The 25,417-nt window shown below is 48.9% G+C and overlaps 1 protein-coding gene across 1 annotated transcript in view; it reads right to left on the bottom strand.

Annotated features, from left to right (window-relative positions):
- Positions 1-22,074, bottom strand: part of tenm2a (teneurin transmembrane protein 2a) — a 212,948-nt gene extending 190,874 nt beyond the window's left edge. The window contains 1 exon segment of the mRNA XM_029257160.1: positions 22,021-22,074. The gene's annotated coding sequence lies outside the window, so the exon portion shown is untranslated.
- Between the last annotated feature and the right edge of the window lie 3,343 nt (positions 22,075-25,417).

The raw sequence follows: 25,417 nt of genomic DNA, 5'->3' as shown, positions 1-25,417 counted from the left end.
GAGAAGGCTCTCGGCCCCGCGAGGCGGGGGCGCTCGGCTCCGCCGCTTATCCGCGCGACTCGACCCCCTCCAGCGAACCGCCGTTCAGACCGCGCCCGCTTCCATCAAAACGCGGTAATTGTTTGTGCAATTAGCGATCTGCTGTTATAAACTGGCAGTGGCATTTTGCAGCATTCTGTTTCCAATTTACATTGTCTTTCGCATGGTATTTAGGCTCGGGAAGCGTTTCGTTCCGAATAATACGCGACGCACAAAAGCCACACGTCCAGATGAACGCGTTATCCAGGCCGTCCAGCTCCGCGCTGCCAGCATTTTGCCAGATTTCTGCCCGCATCATAAAGAGTAAGCGTCGGAGACGAGACACACTAGTTCTGCAGTAACGAAATACGTTCGTTAACCGCTCCGCAAGCAGCAGTGAGCTCCTGGTGGCCCTGGTGCCTTCAAAGCAGGGCCAGCTCGTAGTGTAGCGGTTAGAGGCGCTGCCTTCGGACCCAAAGGTTACAGGTTCGAATCTCACCTCCAGCTTTAATCTCCTCGACCAAGTTCTCCCCCTCAACTGCTCCAGTAAAATTACCTGGCTATATAAGCGGGTAAACAATGGTAAGATGCTTTGCAGAAAAGCGTCAGCTAAGTGAACACATTTAAAACACAAGGAAATGCCAAATTATTAGTGTAATTATGACAAAAAGCTTAAGTTAACAAACCTTTCTAAGAGATAGCAAGCAGAGTGTTAAAAAAAAACACTGTGAGAGGGACTGTAGTGTTGTTTTAAGACCGTAAAAACTATTGCGCCTGACAACAAAAGCGAACGAATGAGAGTTAATGTCGAACACGCGGCAGGTAAGAGAAGAATCCAAAGAAGGTGCCGTGCGTCACGCAAGAAGGCAGAAGGAAAGCAGTTCTTTCCCTCCCCTGGGAAGGCGCTGGGTGTGAGGGAGCAGGTGAAGGGAGAGATACCGTGGGTGACCTTTCGCCGAGCGCTCCTCCTCCCCATCTGTTTCCAAGGAGAAACAACGGAGTGGGCCCCGGGAGGAGGCATAAAAAGGACACGCAGACAGCGAAGAACAAAAAAAGTGCAGGATAAGAGGAGTCGGAACTCAAGCTGCGAGACTGTGGGGAAAGACGAGAGCAAATTAAAACTCGACTGAGCTTGAAATGGCACCGGCACTTATAGAAGTCATGCTGGAGAGTCTTCCGAAAGTTCTGCGACTGAGGAGTGGCCCTCCCGCAGCCTCCGACTGACTGCAACGCTTCATTCCGGCAGCACCCTCGTGGCGTAAAGGCGGCAACATCCATCGAAGAGAGGCGTTACTCTCGCTCTTCGAGAAGGTTACTCCAATCAGAGTCATAATTTAACGTCACGGCTGAAACCGTAGCACACAGGGGTCACAGTCATCAAACCCAAACAGCAAACTCACTCCATGTGCTCTGGTTTCCTCCCACCCCAAAAACGTGTTTCAATCAAAGAGGTGACACTAAATTGTCCATGACGCGAAGAAAGACTACCCCGCGATGGGCTGGCATCCCATGCTAAGGGCACCATGCATAGCCTTGTGTAACCCTGGTAAAAGACATGAGTGAGGCAGAGCTACAAAAGCCCCGCCCCCTTTTTATCACAAGCAGTTTTCAACAAAACAGAAGTCAGAGTCCAAAAATGTGGCCATGATATGAAAGGTCAAAGTCACACACTTGAGCGGCATTTAAGAATTACCCGCAGAAAGGATGTGATCCTGAACTAACACACTTACCACACGATTTTTATGTTTCCTTTGTCCTCGAAGAGAATTGCTGTAAGTGAAAACCTCCCACGACTGAAAACAAAGTCATGTTAGACCAAGACACCTCTCTCCCTCTCTCTCTCTCTCCACCTCCTCGCTCCGTCTCTCTCTCTCTCTCTCTCTCTCTCTCATCCCCAGGTGTCTCTTTCATGAGGCTTCACGCAATCTGAGGAACATCTGGATTGGAGAGGAGCTGTGTAATTTGGAGGTGTAATTAAGTCTTGTTGTGCTTCTGAGCTCTTGAAAAGCGCTGCGGAACAGATGACACCGTCGCCGAGCTTGGAGTAATTAGATTGTCAGATTTACCCCACCTTTATAAAAAAAAAAAAAAAAAAAGGCTTATCAGCGTAACACACTGACACACTTTCAGCAGTCGGGGCTCCGAATCACGCCAGAGTTTTTGTCACCTCTCGAGGCTGCGCTCTCTCCGTTCTTGAAGGGAAGGGGAGAGGTGCCACAGCCCTAATTTTCCCTTCACGAAACGCGGGAGCCGGGACGTCGGGGGGTAACGAGCGGGTAACGCCGGAAGCTCAGACGAAGGCCTCCCGCGACTTCGCCCACGTCCTTGTCACCTAGAATGCGGCCGCGCCGCTGCCTTTCGGAGGACGACCAGCTGAAGGATAAAGGGGGAATGAGGTGAGCAGCTCCTGCGCTCATCCTACGGTTCAGCACCTCACTGCGCTCGTCTATTTTTGTATTTAATAAAACTGATATCTTCCCACACAGCTATTAATATCCACGCCCGGCGAACGCTGCAAAGCGTTTCTCAGCTCGCTACATCAGAACAGGTGACGGAGACCACATCCGAGGGTAATTGTTATTCAAAGCCTGCAAAGGGGAGCTGGCACATCTTTTTAACGCATACCTTATCTGTCCGTCAGCTGGGGGCAGGGAGGATGGAAGCGGAGAGACAGCAGCTCTACTCTCTGCGGTCCAGAGGGAGAGCGACCGCACCGAAACGACTCCGGTTCGCACCGGCCGTGCGGACGCAACCGGGGGACCCGCCCGCTGGCTCCGTGCGGGATGATGTCCGCCGCGACGCTTCGCGGAAAGGAGAAGCGCAAACCTGCGGTCACCGTGAATCCCACAGCATCCCGTCCCCCTCAAGGAGAGGGCGGTTCCGCTTTTGCTGACGCTGATTCACACCCGCTCCGTCGGTCTGGCCGGCTTCCAAGGAGGAAAGCCTCAGTACAGCTTGCTCGCAGAAACCTTTTCCGCTTGCACATGTATGCTCGCCTTCTTGGCCCTGACCGTTATCCACTATCATCCACAGCCTGCTGTTCCACCTTTAATGCGGCAGGGTCGCAAAGACGATCAGCGCAAAGACATGACTTATCGTCCACGTGTAATGAAGCAACAAGGAGGAGGGAATTTATTCCCTGAAGAAGTTCAGTGGAAAGCAATCTGCACAAGTTCTGCTGTTTTACTTTACTTCCAGCTGGAGTGGGATGCTATTTGACAACAGTATATGAAAATGCACTCTGGTCTTCGTAGGGAAAAAATCCTTTTAAAAAAACACCATACGTATATGGCATCTTACGGCCACCCCGGGAGCAGCTGTGCCTCGAGGCTCCCGTCTTTGGCCGTACCATCACCGCGCGGCACTGTGCCTGGCTCTGTGCTCGCAGTTCCCATACTTCATGTCGAGCTAATTCCTTGCTTGCTGGGTCATTGCAGAGCATCTAAAAAAAGTTACATGCTGCATATGTCCAGGTGCCATAAAATATACTGCGTTCATGATGGGTTCCATCTGCCTGTTGTCTCAGGTCATTCCCTTCTACCCAGAGCCGCACGGCCTGCCTTCTCTGGCTGTTTTGAAATGTCTCTCTTTAAATATATGGTTCTCATTTAGCTTCTTAAGTCTAATTTTAATTGCTTACTTTCAACTTAAATCAGGACTTGGTCAGTCAACATAGAGGTGATTCTATGAAATTCAATAAGGTTTTGAAAGTGGGGTAAGAGTTAGTGTCTGAACTGCGGATACATCAGTCGAAATCGCATATATCGTGGCATGGTGTCGAAAGCTGTGGGATAATAATACCGAGCAGAGATTTAATAAAAGGAAAAAAAAAACTGCGGTGGAAGAGTGCTTCGTATTAGTCGCAAGTCAAACCTCACAGCCTGGGAATGATGGACTGGAAAGAGGAAACCAAAAACAAACAAACAAACCAACAGCACTCAAGACTAGCACAGAAGTGCACAAACCCCTCTCTGATCTTGTCTAAACAAAATCAACACACTGCGAGCTTCGCAAGGCAACCATTACAGGATGGGCTACCATTTGGACATGGCATGATGCAAAAACGCTTACCGTGACATAATGAGAACGAAACCTGGGTCCCTGGGAAGTGGGAAAAAGGAATTCATTCTCATCAGTGGTCTTTTACTCAGTGTCCTGCAAGTAGATAGATTTATGTCTGGAGGAACCCAAAGGATCCCTTGACTCCACCCCATCAGTTGTGGACAGCTGAACATGGTGGTTGATCCATGAGTCCTGTTGGACTCACTGGATCTGATTGTTTTTCCTCCACATGGTTGCAAAACAGAGCTACATGAAGCCATCTGAGGTCACCATGTGCACCCTATACAACAAACATGATTTCCTTACAGTGCTTCAGTATGTCAAGGTGACAGTGACATTCATGGCACTGAACAGATTTAAGAGTGGTTTCAAGAGCACCATGACAAAGCCCAACTTCTTCCCCATGGCCTTCCCAATCCCCACATCTCAACTTACTTTTCATGCCACTGCTTTTTGAAAATCCACTCCTCTTCAGTTGCTTCTCAAAACTGGCTGAAGGATATTTACACGAGTTCAGATTCCAGACAGAAGATGGAAAGCAGAGACAGCTTAACAAACTATTCACACAGCTCTTATGTTTGTACCAGTAGCAAGCACCTCATTCGCATTCAAAGAGCATTTGTACTCTTTGGAAAGAAGGAATCCAATTCAAAAATCTTTTATGTTCCACACAGACTTCTCAGAGCTCAAACAAGCATGCCGTCCTAGAAATAGGAGTAATAGAGTCCAATTATTCATCATCCAAAGCCCTCAACATCAGGGAGGCCTAGATACTCACTTGATCTGACAGCCACACAGCAGGTAACAGTTTCTACAATAAAGAGCAGAGCTGAAACCCTCTCTTGGTAGACTAGGCTTCCCCCCGACTGCTCCCACAATGCCTTGCTTGTCGGTGAAGTTTGGACCGCACACCGGGCCGCTCAACAGGTTTTTAAGAACAGATGCTACGGCACGGCATTCTGAGGCGTGCCAACGAAAGCGGTACAGTCTGCACAGAGACTCAAGTGCTTCCTACAGGGAGTGTATGGCCACCATACGGCAAAGTGTGGGACGGCAAAGGCGGGAGACGAGCGCAGGAGAAACGGGCAGGAAACAAGCCCAGGTTTAAAGTGCAGGAGTTGAGGGCAGAAGCCCAAAGCAGGAGTCGAGGGCGGGGGACGAGCGAAGGAGTCGAGGGCAGGGGATAAGCGTTCACCTGTTCGGTATGTTCCTGTTTTCAGAAGAAACCTCACTCGTTAAGGACCAACAGTCGCACAGATGACAAAAAAACCGTAGCCTGGAGCAGGAAGCTCTGATTCTGCAGACTGCATCTTCACTATATTATAACGGCGTTTATCTGAGCCACGAAAGGTGCCGTGTGCGTTTCTGAACTGGCATGTGTTGCACATTAATGAGGTAAACACACTAAAGATGTACTCTTAAAGGACAGGACAGCGCTTTGTTAATGGACTTTGAACTTGTGACCCCGGGCCTCGGCGCAAAACACGGTCATTACTCGCGCCAGTGAAATTGCTTAAATCTTCTTTTCCTCTTTTCTCTGAACTGCAAAGGTTCCCTCTACATTTCCTATGACTTAAAATATTCATTGCCATTAAAAATGGGAACTTTTCATGCACATGAAACTGGACCCGGTCGCTTTGTTGTTGCTCGCTCTCTCTCGCTTCATAAATAATGAAGAGGGGGAAAAAAAAAAAAAAAAAAAAGTCGAGAACCTCAGATTATCCCGGCAGAAGAATACCCTTCTCCGTTATTGATCAAATAAGGCGCGGTAAATAATTAAAGGCTGCCTTTGTCATGCAAATGAGCAAAGAGCCACAGCAGCCTGGCCGATGACAGGGGGGGTCAGATGCTAATGTCAGTGTTTGTTTCTTTCTAAAGTCTCCCCCCCCCCCACAGAATGCTTTGGTCCAGTTAGTGCACACACCCCCCCTGCTTACCATGCTACCTTGACCCTCAGGACCCATAACACAACGGAAGCAGGTTGGAGTTTGCTGACACGATGTCGGAGAGCGCAGCCTTTGCCGAGACTACAGCCGAGGGCCATAGATTCCTGTTGTGGGAGATTTGTGTGAAATGTGTGAAATGTACCCTGGCAACTTATTTCCCTGCAGGATAAATCTCAGTTTATGGCTAAAGTCAGTCCTTGTGACACAGCTGCAGTCAGCGACAGCCACTCTTTACGTTTGCTTTTATTTATTTAGCTGACACTTTTCTCCAAAACAACATATAATGTTAAGCTCCTTGCAGTGATTTACCATTTATACAGCTGGGTGAGTTTTACTGCATCAACTGCTATAGCATCCTTAATCAAAGGTTCTGCAGCGGGAGGCGGGATTCAAACCTGCGCCCTTCGAACGCACTGCAGCAGCTCTGACCACAACACCACCAGGTGCGCCGGAGCACATACCCACCTGTTAACCACCTGTTGCTTCTGATCAGGTTAAGGGGCGTTGGGTATTGTGTAGCACCTGGCAAATCTGGCGTAGCGCAGAGCATGCAGCGCGCAGGCTGTCAGCAGCCACGTCTCGACCCATCAAATGGGCTCCGACTGTGGCAACGTACACCAGTTCTTACGCACGGCGAGGCCTGCGGCCTGAACAGCGGCCTGTCGTACCGGCCGTGTCGCTTGTCAAGCTGGCTCAGCGAACGTGTGCCGTAATTACACGGCATGTGGCGAGCGGTGTGCACGACGGCATGCCGTACCAAACATCTCGAGCCAATAAGCGAGGTCCGAAATGGCCGACGCGCGCCGGCCGTAACGTGGCGTGTAGAGCAGAGAGCCTCTCCACATCTGCTGCAAAAGGCCATTAATCACAGAGCATAAACATGAAGCGCTGGCAATTATAACGGGAGATAAAAGCTCATTACACAACCCGCGGGCGGCTTTGTTTCTCTGGCCCATTACGCCCCGTTATCGCTCACTGGAAGTCCCTTCTTCCTCACCTCGTCGCTCCCCTCTCTCCCCCCTCCCCGCTTTCAGAAGAACGATAAATAATATTAATGGACTCCGCAGACCCAGGCGGAAAAGGCATCGTCGAGCCGAACAAACACAGAAAGCTTCACAAACAGGACTCGGATTCCTCCAACTCTGAACCAACTAATGGTGCGTTCCTAAAGCCCGTTAGGCTCGTTCCAGCTGCCCACTTCTTTCACGTCTGAAGACGGGATTTGAAGCGATGACGTGAGTCACCCCTCCGCCCTCTGAAATGATTTTTCGGAGAATGATCAGGATTGGTGAATGTCCTCCTCAGATCAAGCGTTTGCCACAAAAGCTGCCATTTGACTGGAGTACGTGGAGTATGGGTGCTACCATGGACAGCTGGTAGCGCGGTGGTTGGAGCCAAAGGTCTCAGGTTTGGGTCCCACCTTCGGCTGTAGTAGCCTTGAGCCAAGTACCCACCCTAAGTTGTGCCAGTAAAATTACTCAGCTGTATAAATGCATAAATAATTGCAGTTAGACACATCGTAAACCGCTTTGGAGAAAAGCAGCAGCTAAATAGATATAAAAGTATGTGGATCTATGATCTCCAGTATGTGCTCCAAGGCTGCGGACATGTCCTCGTGTGTTCGGGGATCACAGGGGTCATCAATGGGTCACCACTGAATTTACGGAAGGTCAATCGATCCCAGCTCAGAAGCACCACCACGCAGCACGGCTTTAATGATCAACACTACAAACGTGACATACAAAGACTGAGGGTCAAGAATGTCTCCGCACGCTCAATGATGTTTAACAAACAAATAACCGATTAGGCTTTCTTCCATTTGTCCATATGTCTGACCAAGAGGAGAGCTGGTGAATTAAAGCAAGGTGGTGCAGGAGCCGTTTACCCTGGCCTTGCAAACACACATATAGGTGTAATGACTGACTCCAAAAGAGGTTACACTTGCTACACAGCACAAAGAGTTTGCAAGTCAACGTGTAGAGACCGTGAAGTGAGAACATGGACGCTTTTGAACGCGGAGCATCATCGGCATCATCCGCATAGGACGATGATCCCACTACTGCGTGACAGGACTGACAATGGAACTTGTGCACTAGTCGGTGCTCAACTGTGTTATTGTGCCTATTGTCCTGTTTTAGTAATTGCTGAAATGTCCAGTGCTGTTTGCACAAGCCTTGCACACGTGCGCTTTACGTAGTCCGTGTAGGTAACCGTGTTGTTTTATGGAACACCATGGTCCTGAAGGAACGTTGTTTTGTTTCACTGTATACTGTAGCAGCTGTATTCAGTTGACATGACAATAAAGCCTCTCTTGTCTTGTCTCGTCAATCACGATGGACTGTAAACAGCCTTGACAACAACTGGAGGTGAAGCTCATGCCGAATCGAACACATACGGGCACGCAAGAACTGTATTTCGTAGAGTATGCGTTCATTCTCGTACATAAACGTACAGCGACAACAGCACTGGCAACATGCTGCTCTTCGCACGAAACCCTGCGGACAAAGGCCATTGGATTAAGTGCAATGACTTCCTGGAGAAGAATGCAATGACTTCATACTTACGGTAAATACCGTTCTCATAGATAACACACCCATTCCGATGCATTACGCGCTAATCTGCATTCAATCTTTCCAACACTGACAGAGAAACTGTCCTCCGATCGCTGCCCTCGGCGTAGAAGGTGATAATATCGGCATTAGGGGCCATGGGAGATAGGGGCGGGGGCGGAGTGACATCTGTCTCTGTCTGTCTTGTCTAAGATTTGCAAGGCAGACCGCAGTCAGCTTTCTGCGTACCGTGGGATTACCCCTCGGGTCGCCCGACCTTCGCTCGCCCGCCCCACAGTCCACGCAGCGTCCGCCATCCAGCCTTCTTCAGCGGGGCTGCAGATTAAGCGCTCCTAATGGGCTCCGGCGTGAGCCATCGCCTCTGTCTAAATAGGCATTTCGAGACTCGGCTGTAGCCTCGGGCCTAAGCTCAGGCAGCTTTGGACGAAAAGCAAAAGAAAACATCCTTCTGCCAATTTCCTTACTTCACTCCTCAACCCATTCTAAGCTAATTTTCCACGCTCGCTTGATAGCACGATGCAATACAAAGCTGGATGAACCACTACATTCTAATCTCCATGACAACCAAGACTGCGTTCTCTCTTCCCTATTTGCAATTGTATATTCCATTAAATTAATTAAAGACCTATGCGAGTATGTGAAACAACACTATAGCCTTAATGACGATCGTTTAATCATGTCTGTGCTGTGATTACCGTCAAGAGTCAAGTGCAACACGTGACTTCAACTGGTGAGCGCCGCTGCTGCTGCAGCACAGCTTGGCGTGCACTTCAGTCAAGAGGCTGCTGGAGGTGTAGCGCTCTGGGACCTGCACTCGCAACCAAAAGGTTCGAGGTTCAGACCCGAGGAGGGAAATCGCATATTAAGTAGGAAATACCGCTGCAAATAAAGCGGTGTTACACACTACATCTTGCTCCTTCCTACCTCTAATAGATCTGAGAACATCTTTCTACTAGGTGGAGAGAGTGGATCTCGGGTCATCGGGGAATCCCGCTCCCACAAGTTTCTTCTGGAGATTGCATATACCGCTCTACCAAAGGCAAGAGCAGGTCCACAAGGTTTCGACCATGTGTGACACAATGTCTTAAGTAAAGTATTTGCTCGGGTTGCCTCTTGTGAGAAACATGGGCACGGGGACCTTTCCATCAGTGGCAATGTGTAAAAGACTTCTTCTGAGAGGCGGCACTTCTGAAGCAGCTCGCCCCAGACCCTTAGTCCACCCAAAGACCTGGGCTCCAGCTGACAAGCTCTGGGTTCCACAGGGTGGAGGTTGGTTTTTCCCCAATGCTGGCACTGGACAGAGGAAAAATTGCTTACAACTGTTTTACTGGGGAAAACAACCATATGCAAACTTCTGTGTGTGAGGGGCGGGGGCATCAAAACACCCAATCCTTCTTACTTCCTCCTTGCAAAGTCTGCATCGCTTGATTACACGGCAATCTTTAAATCTCAACCACAAAATCTATATCACAACCTAATAAGCAGCAGATTCCATCATTTTACAAACTAATAAATACGTGAATATTGTTTCACTTAAGTCAAAACAACTTAAAACTCAAACATTCATAGTTACATGCCATTTATGTGAACCAAGAGTAAATCCTGACCGCAACGTACTCACACAGTGTTCTCTGCCACAGAGCCATCCCACGCCATCCTCGCAGCATTTTATTCCCGACGATAAAGGCGCAAACACGAGAAAGGCAGGTGTTCTGTAACCTCCAGTGAAATACATCCCTGAACCTGTTGATTGTTATCGGGGGAGCTGTCCACGCACCATGGTGTCAGATGATACCTTGGCCGACACTGCGAGACATGTAAATAAATATGTACGCTGTGGTCACAAAGGAAGCAATGGTATCGCAGAGTAACCCAAGTCGGAAAATCTCTGACGTTGTTTTTAATAGGTCGCTTGGGACGGCAGGGAGCATATTATCAATTAAAGACACGGGCTCCTAACCTGAACGTTGCCGATTCAAGACCTCCCGACCCACTGCAGTACCCTTGATCATGGTACTTCCCCTACAACAATACGGTAAAAATAACCTAAGCTCCATAAAGGGGTAAATCACTGAAAGCTTGACCAAACCAATTCATACTATAAGCAGGTTTAGACAAAAGTATCAGCTAAGCAACATAACGGAAACGGTGGGCAGCACTCCAGAAGCAGTGGACCAAACACCAGGTTGTACGTTCAGACCCCAAGAGGGGTTGCCGAGCTCATGAAAAGATGTTTAACCTCCAGTGCTACCAATGGCCATGTGCAGCCATTACATCATCTCGTGGGCTTGTAAATAGCATATTCTTTTGGTTATTAGTGGAAGAGATTGTTGTCAAAATGAAGAATTGTACTCATCCAGGGCAGCAGAATTTCTTCGAGCGCAGACATTCCGGTTGTCTGTTGGAGGAGGAGCTCACAGGTGGCAGTTTGCTGGCCTTGACCACTTCTGCTCTGCTCCTTACCTGCTGCATACTGTTGTTTCTTTCCACAAAATGAACATTAACATGCAGTTGCACGGTGGACACCTTTCATTCAAAACAATTTTTACACCATTTATTTTTAACTGCAGCTAGAAATGTTTAATTACGGAACTCGGGAACAATTTACGGAAGCGATTCTTAGAGGTGCGCAACCAGACACCCTCCTGGGACACGAATGGTAATGTTATGGTCAAAAGTACTAATTGTTATCCACTACACCGGTCCACTTGCTTCTTAAGTTGAAACACTTTAGCAAACATGCAGTGCAGAGAAAAGGTAAAGCTGTAAGACAGAAGGAATTCAAGTGACTCTGGCTAAGAGCTTCCACTGAGCAAGTAAATAAAGTTGGAAAGTGTCCATGGAGAGCACACTCCTGCAAATTAAAAAGGACCCTCGCAGGAGCTCTTTCCTTCAACTCCAGCTCGCGAGGGGTCAGACTCTTCTCACTTCCTCTAATTGTGAAGACGGGGTGGCGCAACGGCCACGGGCGCAAAATGAAAATCGCAGAAAGGATGAGAGCGAGCGAGCGAGAGAGAGAGAGAGAACGAGTGCATTTCCCGCATATGCTAATGCGAGCGCCGTGAAGCTCAGCCTGGTTTCTCTTTCACCCTGGCCTCCACAGACCCCAGAGGGGCTATTTAGCCTGACAACATTTATAAATTATAGAACATAAAAATGCGTCTGGAAGCCTGACATTTACCGAGATTTTGTCAATATCTGGCCTCACCCCTGGAAGCCCGACGTTAAACAGCCTTTCGACTTTATTTAATTAAGGAAGCCGATTCGGATCATTTTCTGCCGTCAGACATCCCTCACCGAGCTGGGTCTCCGAGGCACTTTGGGGGTCTTTTCCATACGCGTACATGTAAGGCCGACACTCCGCGTCCAACACGCCCTTCTCAGGTTTTGATGATCAACTGATACGGACTGACATCGCGGCATCCCGTCGGACGATGCGAGCGCTCGCCTCCTCATAAGTGCTGTGAGCCCTGGAGGTCCTTCAGTGAACTCTGGAGATGGCAGGCTCATTAAGGCAATGACGACAGTTAATAAGGGACCCGTAAGGCTCCGCTCCACTTTCAGAGGCCTAGGAGCCCGCTGCCGAAGGGCTCGCGGGGGTGCGGCCGTGCTGCCCGGTCACTCATCATCATGCTGCCCCCCCCAGGCTACCGTTAGCTCCCGAAGCCGGGACCGGCGGGGCGGGGAAGGGGGTGGTCTTGCTAAGAATCACGTTCGTGACGGCCAAATGCCGGGCCTCACGATAAATAGCTTGTGTGCAACACCTCTGGCCACAAGAAGGAAGGGCTCCCGCTGCCATGTTCATTTCCTGAAGGAGAGAAAGGAGGTTGGCGAAGACGCGGTGCGAAGACGAGGAGCGCCTTTGCCCTTACGGCGCCCTCTCGACGCGCCCGCTTCCCCCGCAGCCATCACCCCCGCACATCAGTCACGGGAGGCCTCGGACTATATAAACAACAGCGGGTGACAAGGAAGCGAGAGCGGGAAGGCGCGAGGAGCCCCGGGGTAAGGTTGCACGGGAAGAACAGAACAAATGGAGAAGAAGGGCGTCAGGAGCACGAGGCCGAGCTGCGAGCGAGATGGCCTGCCCACGAGCAGCTGAGCTCGGCATAATGCATTCACCTGAAAGTGAGACGGGGACGAGGTAGGGGCATTAAAACGCCCGCTCCGGGGAGAGCCGCTCCCCGCATCCACGGCTGCTAACTTAATAAAACACCAGGGCTTTCTGCCTCCAACTTGTGTTTGAGCAAGAACATAATTAAGTAGAAGCCTTCAAAACTGCAATTTAAACAAGGAACCGAAATAACGTGAAATTACCGCAACTTCGCCATCGCTATGACAACCCGCGCAGGCTGCCGCGACTCGTCGACTCCCCCGGTTCGGCGCAGAAATGTCACTCACAGTGATTAGCTGGAGGAGCTCAGAGCGCCAGCCACATCTGTGCCAATAGCGCTTGTAGGGAAAATGGAATTTCTCCTTAGCTATTCATACCCGTAATGACCGGGTGTAAACGTGCTACCGATAGAGGCGCAGGACGCCGTTTCCCAGGACTACAAGTTGTATTCTGGCGACAATGGCTCGGGAGACGCCGGATTTCCCCCCGGCCCATTGTGGGCCCGGGCCGAAGAGAAACTGTCAGGTTGCAGGTCCATTGTCATGCAAAAATTTGCGGGAGGCAGTTCGCGATCAGGTCAATTATGTCTCGACTCAACAATGGCAGCGAGCAGCAGACGAGAGGAGATATTAAAGCCTGAGCAAGCTGGGAGATGAGCGCACCTGCGACTACATGTCCTCGGTAAACAATGAGGCGGCTCAGATCTCCCATCTCTCCCGTCTCTCCCTGCTCCGCGCAAGCCGCTTGACTCCGGGTGATCAAGGGGCCTTTGCCCTGGACCGACCGTGAGCTCTGTCAACACGGCCGGCACTGCGAAGGGTACCTCCCTGGTCTTGGTCGCTTTGCTTTTATTTGTGTAGCGGTAATAAGGAGGGAAAGAAACCACCGCCTGATGGACGCAAAAAAAGTAAGGCGTAGACGCAGCGACAGCGACTCGGGTGCCTTTTGGAATATGTTTTGACGCACGCATTTTTGCTGAAATTTTGCAGGCTGCAGCATCTCGAAATTTGATATTGAAACGAAGAGAGGGGGGGAGAAAAAGGTTTTTCGACCAATAAACTTTTTTTCTTATTTTTAATAATACTAGGAAAGTCCTGTTAGATATTTAAAAGCTGCATTTATTTTAAACTTTCAAACAGACTGATGGGTAGAATCACCTGAACCAATCTGCATAAGTAATTAGCACCAGCTATTTAGTTTTCACCGTGTTTTTGACAGTAATCAACACGGAAACCAAAGAATTTTGAGTGAGACAAAGGGTAATTAACCTTACCAAAGAATGGAAATCACAACGAATATTAATTCCGTGTAAAAAAATTTTTGCCTGGTAATGCATGTATGGGAGGCATGGCAAGACGAGGCGAAACAGCCTGATGTAATAATACATGTTCATTTACCTTTTAAAACTTTTATAAAGGAGTCGTTGCTCTTGCTTCCAGTAAGCGATAAATCCGGTCCCGGAGCTCGAACGAGCAAGTTCTTTCATTTCAGAGTCCGTTCAGAGCTCAGCGAAAGCTTTAGGTCCTTACTGCGGCCCTACCAGCCTCCTGTCATGACTAAGCCCCTCGGTTTAGACTGGAGGTACAACATATCTTTTACAAAGCATTACAGTCTCCATACAGCTTGCATACTTAACAGTTGCAAATGCCATTTATCTTGTTTTCAAACAATTCATTACAAAGAGCACAATTTTTCTCTGTTAGTGTTTGCGGGTGGTTGTTTTGTTCCTGCTCTTGGGTTTATCGAATTACAGAAAATCTGAGATTCTGAACGGCTCAATTGCAAGCGTGGAAAACAAGAAGTGATGACTGGAGCTTTTATAAATTCCAGCAAGATTATATATATATATAAAAAGATATATATATAATATATATATATACACACACACAGAGCATTTATTTATTTATTTTTTATGAGCAAGGTACTATTTTTTTTCTTTGAAGATAAAATATCTGGACATAACCCAAGAAACAGGTCCCAGCTCAGCTTTGAGTTTTCTGCTGAAATACAGAGCTGGCAAAGCACATAGAATTTATTTATTATCAGTATAAACATGAGATTAACAGCTTCCTTCACCCTGTAACTCCTCAAGACAACTTTACAGAGAACCATGGGTTTTATGGGCAAAGTGGCCCTTGCCAGGTTTCTCCGTCCTTTGGTTAGCATAAGAGCAAAAGCCTTATGTGCCGTTAAACACATTGGAGTTTGAACGTTAATAGTCTGTGCTGTTCCTGACTTGGTAAAAAAAAAAAAAAAGAAAGAGCAGAAACGGGATGACTTCCTGAAGACTGACTGTGTGCCACTATGTGCATGGATGCGTTGTGTGTACGTTTCAGTGCAACGAAGAACATCTGTTTGAATGAAATGTGGTCATCAGAGAACCGCAGCCTTGAACTCAGCTTGACCAAGCTCCCGTCCTTTAACCTCAGCTTTATTGATCGTCGGCATAGACACAACGATGGATGAGTGACCTTGATTGTGCATGAATAGGGTTTGCATCAGTCTGTGTCTGACCTTGCGTAGGAATGCTGCCTTCTTTTCAGGAAATCCTCTGCTTATTGCTGGGCGTGGGAGTACAGGAGCTCAGACCAGACTGGCCTCCCTTCAAGCGTTTGTTTCAGCTCTTCGTGAGAAACTTCTTCATGTCACTCTGCTTATCCTCATCACATACACCTCTTATTCAGGCTGACGGCAGAGCCACTCCGAGCGTGGTCTACTTCGGCCATGGGGCAGTTCTCTCTCCCTACTGTACAAAACCTCAAATCCCACACAAGGACATGGATTCCATGAGATGCCACCAAACGGGAGGTCAAAGGAAACCCTGTCGCACAATCAGTACTCGGCCTTAAGTTCCTTCCATTAAAAGTACTTCAAATTTCAAAGTTTCAAAAACAAACCGCATGAAATATGCAGCTGAATAAATGGAGAATACTGTAAGTTACTTTGCATAAAAGTACCAGTTCATTCCAAGAGGTTTGGCGAGTGAACCATCTGACTGAGCTTACTGTCTCCACTGGACTCACTGAAGTGCCTTCCTGAGCTATTTAGTGTGTGCTGAGAGCTGGAAGACCTGCTCGACTCAGCCCTCCTGGACACTAGCTGAATGGCCTAGCTCCCAAAGATATATTTTCATACTTTTTTAAATGTGCTACTTCAGATTTATATTTTCATATGATATTAAGTACCTCCATAATTCTCTCTTGGATCTTCACACTTTACCCTGTGGGCTCTTTAAAGCATTGTGTGCCCGATGCATGTTTGCAGAGAAGTGGTGAAAATGGACCACAGAAGGCTTAATCACCCCAACTGAGAGCTTGTTTCACACAGGCCTCATTGTCGGAGAGACGCACGGAAATCTAGGAGCACACCGTGAGCTCCGCTCCTCTCCTCGGACTGAGCACGTTTTATCGTCGGTTTATATAGAGAACAGGAAGAAGCTCATTTGCAAGCCTTCATTTAAGGAGCAATCGGGGAATTACTCCAGCATCATCCTATAAATCATAATTCCAATCAGCCTGAAAACCTTCCCGGCACGGCATAAATGCAATAACGGCAGCCGTGTCAGACCTAAGAGAGCATGACTTCACCAAAAACACTTGCTTCGTGAAATCGGCCAGTGCTGTAATTGGATCTCGAGCCCATAGGGAAGGTAGGGAAGGAAAAAAGAAGACAGGAAAGGTAGATGTGGAAATGATAAATGTGAAATTGTGCCTGTTAAAACCCTGCACACAGAACAGTGATGCTCATTATGAGAGAACCGGTGGGTCTGTTCCCCTAATTCTACTAAGCCAAGTCACCTATCTCAGACACACAAAAACACATGCAGTTCACCGACCTACAAAGACTATATACACTATGCCTCTTCACTTCCCTTTCCGCAACGTGATCGCGATACATTCAGATGCAACAAACCAACCCAAACCTTCCGAACCCGGTGAACTTAGCTACCGTGCTCCAGCCTCATACCTTGTGACGGTGGGGTATGGACAAAGACGGGAGCATTTCCTTTGGCTGCTTTCAACTGCTGTCTATACACTAAAGGCAGTGAAGACAGGAGGCGAGCTCTTCACCCTGCCCGGGCATCCTAGGTCCTTGTGAGTTGAGAAGAATCTAGAGTTCAGCCTCCACACCAACACGGATCCTCATTAAAATGGTGCATGAATTACTGAAAGTGGCCACTAAGACGGAATACCTGCAACCTGTAAATGAGTCTTCCTTGACTTATCCCATTATAAACTCATCTGACTTATATAACTAAAACCCATAAGCTTCCCATGTCTAATTAGTAAAAACATCAAAGCATGTATTTTTATAATCTGCTGGCCCTACTTAAAAAACTTAAGCACAAAACCCATATCATGAATTCCTCTCATCACATACACCTCTTCGATACCATGAATATATTTGTGCATATGACATTGTAAAGAAGAGTTTTAAGATCACTCTCAAAGGATTACTAGTCAATGGAAACACATTCAGGGGAAATAAAAGTCACTGGGGGAAAAAAAGAGCACAGTGGTAGTTTTTTAAGCCCTTCTTTGAGATGGAATTGCAGATCTAGTCAGAAAATGAATAAATGCACCGCGATTCAGAGAGGCTGTGATGTAATAAAGGATTTAAAGGCGGCAGATGGGGTGTTTTAATCCCGCAATCACGGCAGTTGTGTTCTACAGATAGTAATGTGCATGCTCGGTCTCTCACACTCACGCAATCTCTCTCTCACACACACACACACACACACACACACACACACACACACACACACACACACACAGAGATAATGGCTGGACCATCCATCCATCCCTGGACTCCGTGTGCAGAGCCGATGCGTGGGTCATCCTGAAACCCCCTGTGCGTCTCCATGCACGAAACCACAAGGAGGTCCAGGAGCGTGGGACCAGGGAGTTCCAAAGAGCTACCTGGAAAGCAGGAAACAACTTCCTACCCTCTTCAGAGGAGTTTTGGTGAGCGCTAATTACAACAAGTTAGTCTTTTCCACTGAAACCCGCTGAACAGGTGGTGCTTTCAGATGTAACGCGCTCTTTACAATGTACCATTTAGAGCAGCTTAAATAGCACAATCAATCCATTAAGTGATCTGTGGAAGAGAGCGCGCTGTGCTTCGCTGTCTATACAATACATTGTTGTTACTCCTCCTCTCCGCTGAGCATACAGATTAGACAACACAAACAAATCAAACTCCTCTCACCTGTCTGTGCTCCAGCAATACCTACCTGATGCCACAATAAAGACGTCTACTCTGCAAAGAGTTCAGAGACCATGCAAAAAGAAAACAGAATTAAATATATCTTCGCGTCTAAAGATGTGCGGCAATGATCCGGGACCGCTGCCACAACTTGGTTTCCTCTATTTGGGCGCTGGGCAAAGACACAGACACGGAGAACATGATTTTGGAAATGGGGCGAACGTGGAGAACCAGCACACTCAACAATACCTCTTTTCCTCACGGGTCGTTACGACATTACCGCCACGCGCTCCTGTAACCCGTCTTCAAGCACCTCCATCCCTCTCCGAGCCCACCTCAGTGCCCCGCTGCCTGATAAACACACGCATTTCCCTGCGAGATTGATCAGCATTAGTGCTATATTAAAGGCTTAATACAAGATTAACAGCAGCCCCCCTTTCTTAGCTGCTCAGCTAATTCACCAGTAATTTGTGATCAATACCTACATACTAATGGGTGTGTATAAAAAGACAACGCCTGAATCAGCAGGGGGCTGGGGGAAAAAGCACGGAATACTTTGTGTTTGTTGGTTAAACAGCAACCAGGCGTTTTCAGCTGGTAATTTTGTATTTCACGCTGCATGCGTCTGCTGATTTCGTCCACGGACTTCTGAGCAATCTCACGCTTGCCCTCCTTTCCAGACATTCAGCAGTGAAAAGCTGGCCTCTCACACTCATACACACACACACACACACCACATGCACACGTCACAAGCAGCATGTGGTATGTGTCACTTGCAAACCTGGTCCATCACTGAAATTCAGCTCCCTTCCATCTCACCCTACGTCATTCCTCTACATAACACCATCTTTCTAGCAAACCTCTACACCTTTCCTGTCCGTAACACCCTCTTCTTCCCCATCCTCTACACCCTTCCACCCAAAGTGTTCCCATGTATCTCCTCTACTCATCTCTCTGCACTGGCTTCCTATAGCTGCCCAGATCAAATTCAAGACTCTGGTTATTGTCTACAAATGCATCAACAGAACTGCTCCCAGCTATCTACAAGACTTGATCAACCGCTACACCCCAACCAGACCCCTTCGCTTGTCTACTTCTACTCGATTGGTGGTCCCGCGCACAAAAGGTAAAGCACGGAGGTTCTCGGTTCTGGCTCCGTTGTGGTGGAGTGACCTCCTCCTCTCACTCAGAACTGCAGAAACTCTGTCAACATTCAAGAAGGGTCTAAAATCTCACCTTTTCTGGACCCATTTCACCCAAGATCTCTACAGCTCATTTACGGTGTAAATGTTCATGCACCGCAACTTCATGGGCATCACCAGAAAAGCCTTAACACAGATTGTTTGTGTATCTTATATTATAAAAATAAAAAAAAATGGCAGGAGGTTATCAGGGTTCATCTATCCTGCGTTTTATGCACCTACTCGAGCGATGAACATCGGTGCATCAAGTGGAAGGTAACAAACTAGGTTTACTTACATTTACATTTATTCCTTACTTAAGAGTCACATGCCCGCAGCTATGACTCTTTCTCTTAATGTAATGCACAAACTGTATTTTTCCCCGAGATGTACGTTGCTTTGGACAAAAGCATCTGCTAAATGAATAAATGTAAATAATACCATCCCTATACCCAACCTCTACACCATTTCTGTCCAAAACATCCTCCTCTTCCCCATCCTCTACACCCTTCCTGTCAATAATGCCATCCTCATACCCAACCTCCACACCCTTCTTCTCCACAACAGCCTCCTCCTACCCCAGCCCCATTGCCTTCCTGTGGCTTCAGTTCCATTAGGCGAGCACGGTCAGCATGAGCACAGTAGCACTGTTCGCACCTGCAGGAAGGTCAGTGGACGTCATATTTCTAACGAGGGAAAAAGCTCCTGTCTTAAAGATGTTAGGAGGCTCCTCAGACCTCATCACCGCACTGGCTCATAGAGGGCTCATTCCTCTGGCTAACTCTGTACTGCTGCAGAATTACAGGCACCTTACGACTGCAAAAAAGTGTGATCCCTCTATTTCATTTTTAATATATTCAAATTTCTTTGAACACCTCTGAACAACCGCACGGAATCCGAAATGGCAAAATCTTTGAAACAGGTCAGACAGGCCATGCTTTGCATATTGGATACACAGCTGGGAGTACGGATTAGTGGGTAACCCAGGACCGGTTCTTGTTGTCACTTACAGAAAAACTGGCAGATTGATGGACAGATAGAACCGCATTTCAACGTCATCACAAATACCTTAATTACATGTTATTAGAGCGGAGTGATTGCATCGACCCTGGCGGATTTGGACCAAATCAGTTGATGATGAACTGTAAATACGGTACAGTGATCCGATGGGCAACTTTCGGGTGGTTAAGACAAACCGTCGAGACAGGCTGAGGGAAACAACGGGACGTCACTGAGCGGAGACACTAGGACGACACAAGCAATCGCACGTCTGCGCCGATCAGGCTCTCTTTGAAGTGTAACTATCCAGGGCCGCGCTATCTAGCGCTGTTCCCGCCGACACAGGCGGCAGAGACACATTTCTTATTAGAGCATCGTGCCGCGAGGAAGATTTGTTACCGTTTGAAGTCACGTGACTCACTTTCATCTTATAGAGGATTTCAGATCTCAAAAGCAACTACTGCAAATCTCTGCCTTACACTATGAATCTTAAACATACACATGCGCACACAAAGAGCAACATGTGCGCAAACTAAAAAGCACACACAGAGAAGTACACGGCATGAAGTTCTGAGGAATATAAGCAAAAACATACTGAGCACGGTTGTGGGGGCCATGACTTATTGAGGCCAATCTATGTTGGACTCCAGGTGAAGGAAGCCATGAGTGTGGCTGCAGGTTGAAGATGGAGAGGAGGGCTGGTGGATCCAATGAAGAGACGGCACCCTACGCCCTTGACATGACCCGTGACCCTCGACCCTCATGAAGGATGTGCTGTACCTGGAGCCCATCCAGAGCCAAATGCCCAGCGAGGTCCCTCTTCGTCACAAGGGCCCAACTCCCCCATCACTTCGTTTGCTGAAGCACTCTCAACACAGGCAAGCTGAAGAGCGATCTGAGGCACCAGACATCGAACTCTCGGCTTTACTCCGCCTCTCCTTCGAATCCCAGTGTCGGGGCTGAGAGATCGGGGCCCGAGGGTGAGGCAGAACACGTGCCGATGGAGGGTGCCGGAGTTTAGCGCCCTGCAACGTGGGTACGACGGGGATTTTAAGAGAGGGATAGTCTCCCAGCTGCCCGCTCCAATCCAATCCGACACCACTAGACTCGCCCGCATCTGCTCGCAGATTAAGAGGTGCTCGCCAGAGCCTCTGCACTCCTTTACATAATGGGATAAAAACGAAACGTGGGGTAAAGAGGGGAATTTGGATCGCGGGGGGCATTTTGCCTCCACTCCAGGATATGAGCCATGTGCTTCTGGGTGTTTCAGATGCTCTGCTGTGGGCGAGGACCTAATTCCTGCTCATTTCCAACAAGGAAAGATAAACCAACAGCCCTAAACTGTAACTCCATTACACTTAGTTACACTTTACCAGGCAATACGGGAGAGCGCAGCGCACGTTTGTGGGAGTCCCGAGATGGCCGTCTGTCTTCGATTCTCGAGGGAAAATGTTTCTATGTAAAATGTTTATTATTACAATTTTTTTTTAAGAAATATACAGGATTTTATACGCAGAATTATTTGCAGGTGTTCACTACAATGGATCCGTGGTATAATTTTCGACACACTACTGTGTAATCCACATGCTGATGCCCTCACTCCAGACGGCGGCAGGTCTCTGTGTTGTCTCGTACCGCCTTTGACAGCATTCTGGTGAAAGCCCCAAATCCCCCGACACCCTCACGCTCCCACCTCTGTGTACAGACAAGTGGGGCACGGCAACCAAGCCCCCCGCTGCGTAAGTGTTGTAACATGCTGCAGAAACCATGGCGTCTCCCAGAATGGTTGGATGATCCTGACACCTCACGCAACACGGTCCCCATTAGTGCACCACAATAGCTGTGCCACACCCCCATCCCCGGTAAAGATCGCGTGCACAGAATCCCTACCACCCCCAAAAATCCTCACCCGTCTGACCCCGACTCACCATGTTCCACTGTAGCTCCACGGCAGCAATGACATGTGACCCCAGTTGGGACATCAGCTCCAAAGCCTTGGGGGGGGGGGGGGGGTGCGATACTAGGAAATGGAGAGAAAGATCGACAGAAGGGATGGGAGGAATGCTTCGTAAGGGACGCCCGTGGGTGGGAATAAAATGAAGGTACACCAGCCTCATGCAGCGGGCGTGCCTGGTCACTGACAGACTGCACATGTGCACACACACACACAAACGCACAGAGAATTTTAACTCATCCTAAACGAGACGAGCACACGCTGACCTACCATCTCATCGGCCAGGGATATACACAGAAATACGGACGGAAAGCAGGAAGGACAGCTCTTACACAAATGCTCGGGGCATAAGAGAAGTTGACACACGCCGAGAGAACATAAAACGGCCTGCAAGGAGAGCGGAACGAGCTGCTCCGCCAGCAAGGGGGCTGGACAACCGTGGCTGGAAATCCCACGGCGGAAGCAGATCACAGAGGAACGGGCTTAGATGAGTCGCCCCTGCATCGGCATCTCCACCTGGAGCTCACCGTCCCGTTCTGCAGCCACGACGTGCGGCGCGCGCCGGGCCGAGTCGGTCCTTTGCCCGCTTCCGTCCGACGGGAACGGCTTTCAAAGGTGACCGCGATTCACAGCCTCCCGGTTCTCATCCTCGCTCGCCCTCTCTCTCTCTGTCAGTCGCTCATGAATTTCCGAGCACCGCCTACACAATGATGCTCTGCTTGAGCAGCGCGGTCAACAGAGCAGCAAGTCAGTAAATAAATAAATAAGCAAATAAATAAATAAGTGCAGCTGGCAAACATTCTAGCACCCCTGTAGAAACACAAATGAAGCCCTTCCGCGGACCCCCTGAAAACCTGGGTAGTGAGTTGAGAAATTGGCTCGCAGGCGGCGACGCCCCAGTGGGCAGCCTCATTACCGCTACAGATAACGGCGCGGACATCTCGGACGCGTGGGGTGGTAGCGGCGCACGTCGTTGAGGAGCTCGAGGAGCTCTGCAGCGGGGGGAGGGGGCGGGCGGAGCGCGAGGCCCGGGCTCGGCCCGAGGCCGAGGGCAGTTAATCTGATTTATCCTTTTCCTGCTTACAGCCCATCACGGCAAACACCCTCCGACAGACAGCGAAAGACTGCACGGTTCCTCAAGCTCTCTCGTCCGCCACGGGCCGTGGAGGATTATTCATTTTTTTTTACACACAACAACAAACAAAACAAACAAACGAATGAATGAATGAATGAATGAATAAGCGGGCTTCTCTAAATGTTCTAAAATGGATCTGTGTTATGGAGGCCGTCATCTTCACGGTGGGGGGGGGGGGTGATGCCCTACTCTACACGGGGTGAAAGAGCTAACAGGTAGAAACGTGTTCCACCCTTCGGTGCGACCGTCTGCGGCGGACCCCTGCAACGGACTACGTGGGGTGGAGGGTGGGGGGGGATTCGGCGGCGAGGGGAATAAGACGTCGGAGCCGTCCGGCCCGGCACGCACCGCAAGACCCTAGCGGCAGCAGGTGCGAAACTGCGAGCGGACGCGCGCGTGCGCGAGTGACCGCGCGGGTGTGCGGAAGGCGGTGACGCGAGGCGGCGGCGGCCAGGGACAGAACACGCAGAAACGGAAAATTGGATTTTTGTGCGAAGCACGTTGTGTGACTGAGACTAACGATTGTAATAGGATTGCCAAGGCAGCGAAAACTCAGCTTAAATGGCTCGCGTTGCCCACTATTGCTGTAATACATTATCAAACCATCTGAAACGGAACCGCCTCCCCGCTCGGCCACGCCGCACCTTTCCAAAAACACGCTCCAGCTACGTTCGTAAGCAGCGCTGCGGTCAATCGAGAAGATGTACCCGGAACAAGAGTTCAACTGCCAGTTTAAAGAAGCCTGGAAATACCGGATTTCACTTCCATACGCAAATTTAATACAACTACTTGAGACACGTTGAAGCCATTTAAGTACTCTGCTATCTGAATATTCGGCTCAACTGCAACCTGGCCACCTGTCTGCTGATGGAAAACTAGCCAACTTCATTCTTCTTTGCCATCAACTGAATCTGTTGATCTAACATAAAATTCCATGTCCACAGCTTGGCCAGTTGAATTGCTTTCTATGTCTGAATACGTTCCTGCTCATCAATTAGAGATCGAAATTGAAATGTCATTTCCTGAACTGTGCTGAAGCAGCACGACTACGGCGTCGAGCGGACGAAAGCGGTCTCGTCTTTCCCCACACCTGCGAAAATGCACTGGAACTGGCTATGCTGTCACATCTGAAGACCATTTTCGCTGAATAACACCAGGCAAGCTTTACCGTCTCAGCTCGAAAATATACGTGCTGGCAGCTTGGACAGCGCTGGTGAAAACAAGAGCACGGGGAGGAAATTCTACTGCCTTTCACAGCATCGTGGCGGTAAAAACACTGCGATGCAGTGACCTCAACCCTTTCCTGCTTTCACCAAGATCACTGCAACGGTGTGTAGACTTTAGATTAAACAAATTTAAATCCACTACGTTTTAATGATAGGCTCCGCTTGATCTTGATTAAGAATGACTAATCGTGCGTTAACCCGGGGCGTCTTTTAAGAGAGGGTCATTTTCAGTTGCTCTTCAGATCTGTGACACGGTGGACAAAGGGGCAATCCCTGCAGGTTACCGCTGCTGCTCGAGAAGTCAAACGTACGCCCCCGCAAACTAAATCTGGAAGTTTGCTCCACTGCCGAAAGGGTTCTTTTTTTTCCCCCTCCAATATTTGTTTTTCAACGTCACTTCACCTCCCCGCAGGTGCACTTGTCCCCGTTCGGCTGCATGCGGAGCCACACGATGCCGTGCCCCGTTGAGAATGTCAAACGCTACGAAGAGCGGAAAACTGCCGAGAAGGACTCGCACCAACTTCATCCCAAACAGCCCCAGACTACCAACCCTGCCACGGCCACTCACATTCCATATTTGCCAAGAGATAGCCAAAATAAAGACGCAAAAAAAAAAAAAAAAAAGAAAGCATTGCTTGCCTCGCATGCTCTGGGCACACCACTGCTGTGTAATTTTGTTAGCAGCATGAATGGGGAACGCTAGCAGGAAGGCCACCTGGACAACAGGACTAGTGAAAATAATTTGTTCAATTTGTGACACTTCTGTGCATGTGTGAAAGAGTAAACACGGGCCCTCGTTTTCTGTCCCGCAGGGAGCTGGAGCGAGGGACCCGCTGGTGGGAATCGAAACAAAAATCAAGCCCCGGCTGTCCGTATGAGACGGACCCTCCTCCAGCCCCCCGATCCTGCCCAATCGAAGACGGGATCCATGTTTCAGGGGTAAGCAGCTAGGCAGGAAAAAGAGATGCAGACCCCAGCATTCTCTCCAGACAGGTGGTGGTGGGGGGGGG

The sequence above is a fragment of the Scleropages formosus genome, chromosome 13, assembly GCF_900964775.1.
Source record: "Scleropages formosus chromosome 13, fSclFor1.1, whole genome shotgun sequence".
Lineage (NCBI taxonomy): Eukaryota > Metazoa > Chordata > Actinopteri > Osteoglossiformes > Osteoglossidae > Scleropages > Scleropages formosus.
This window is presented reverse-complemented; position numbering and strand designations above follow the sequence as displayed.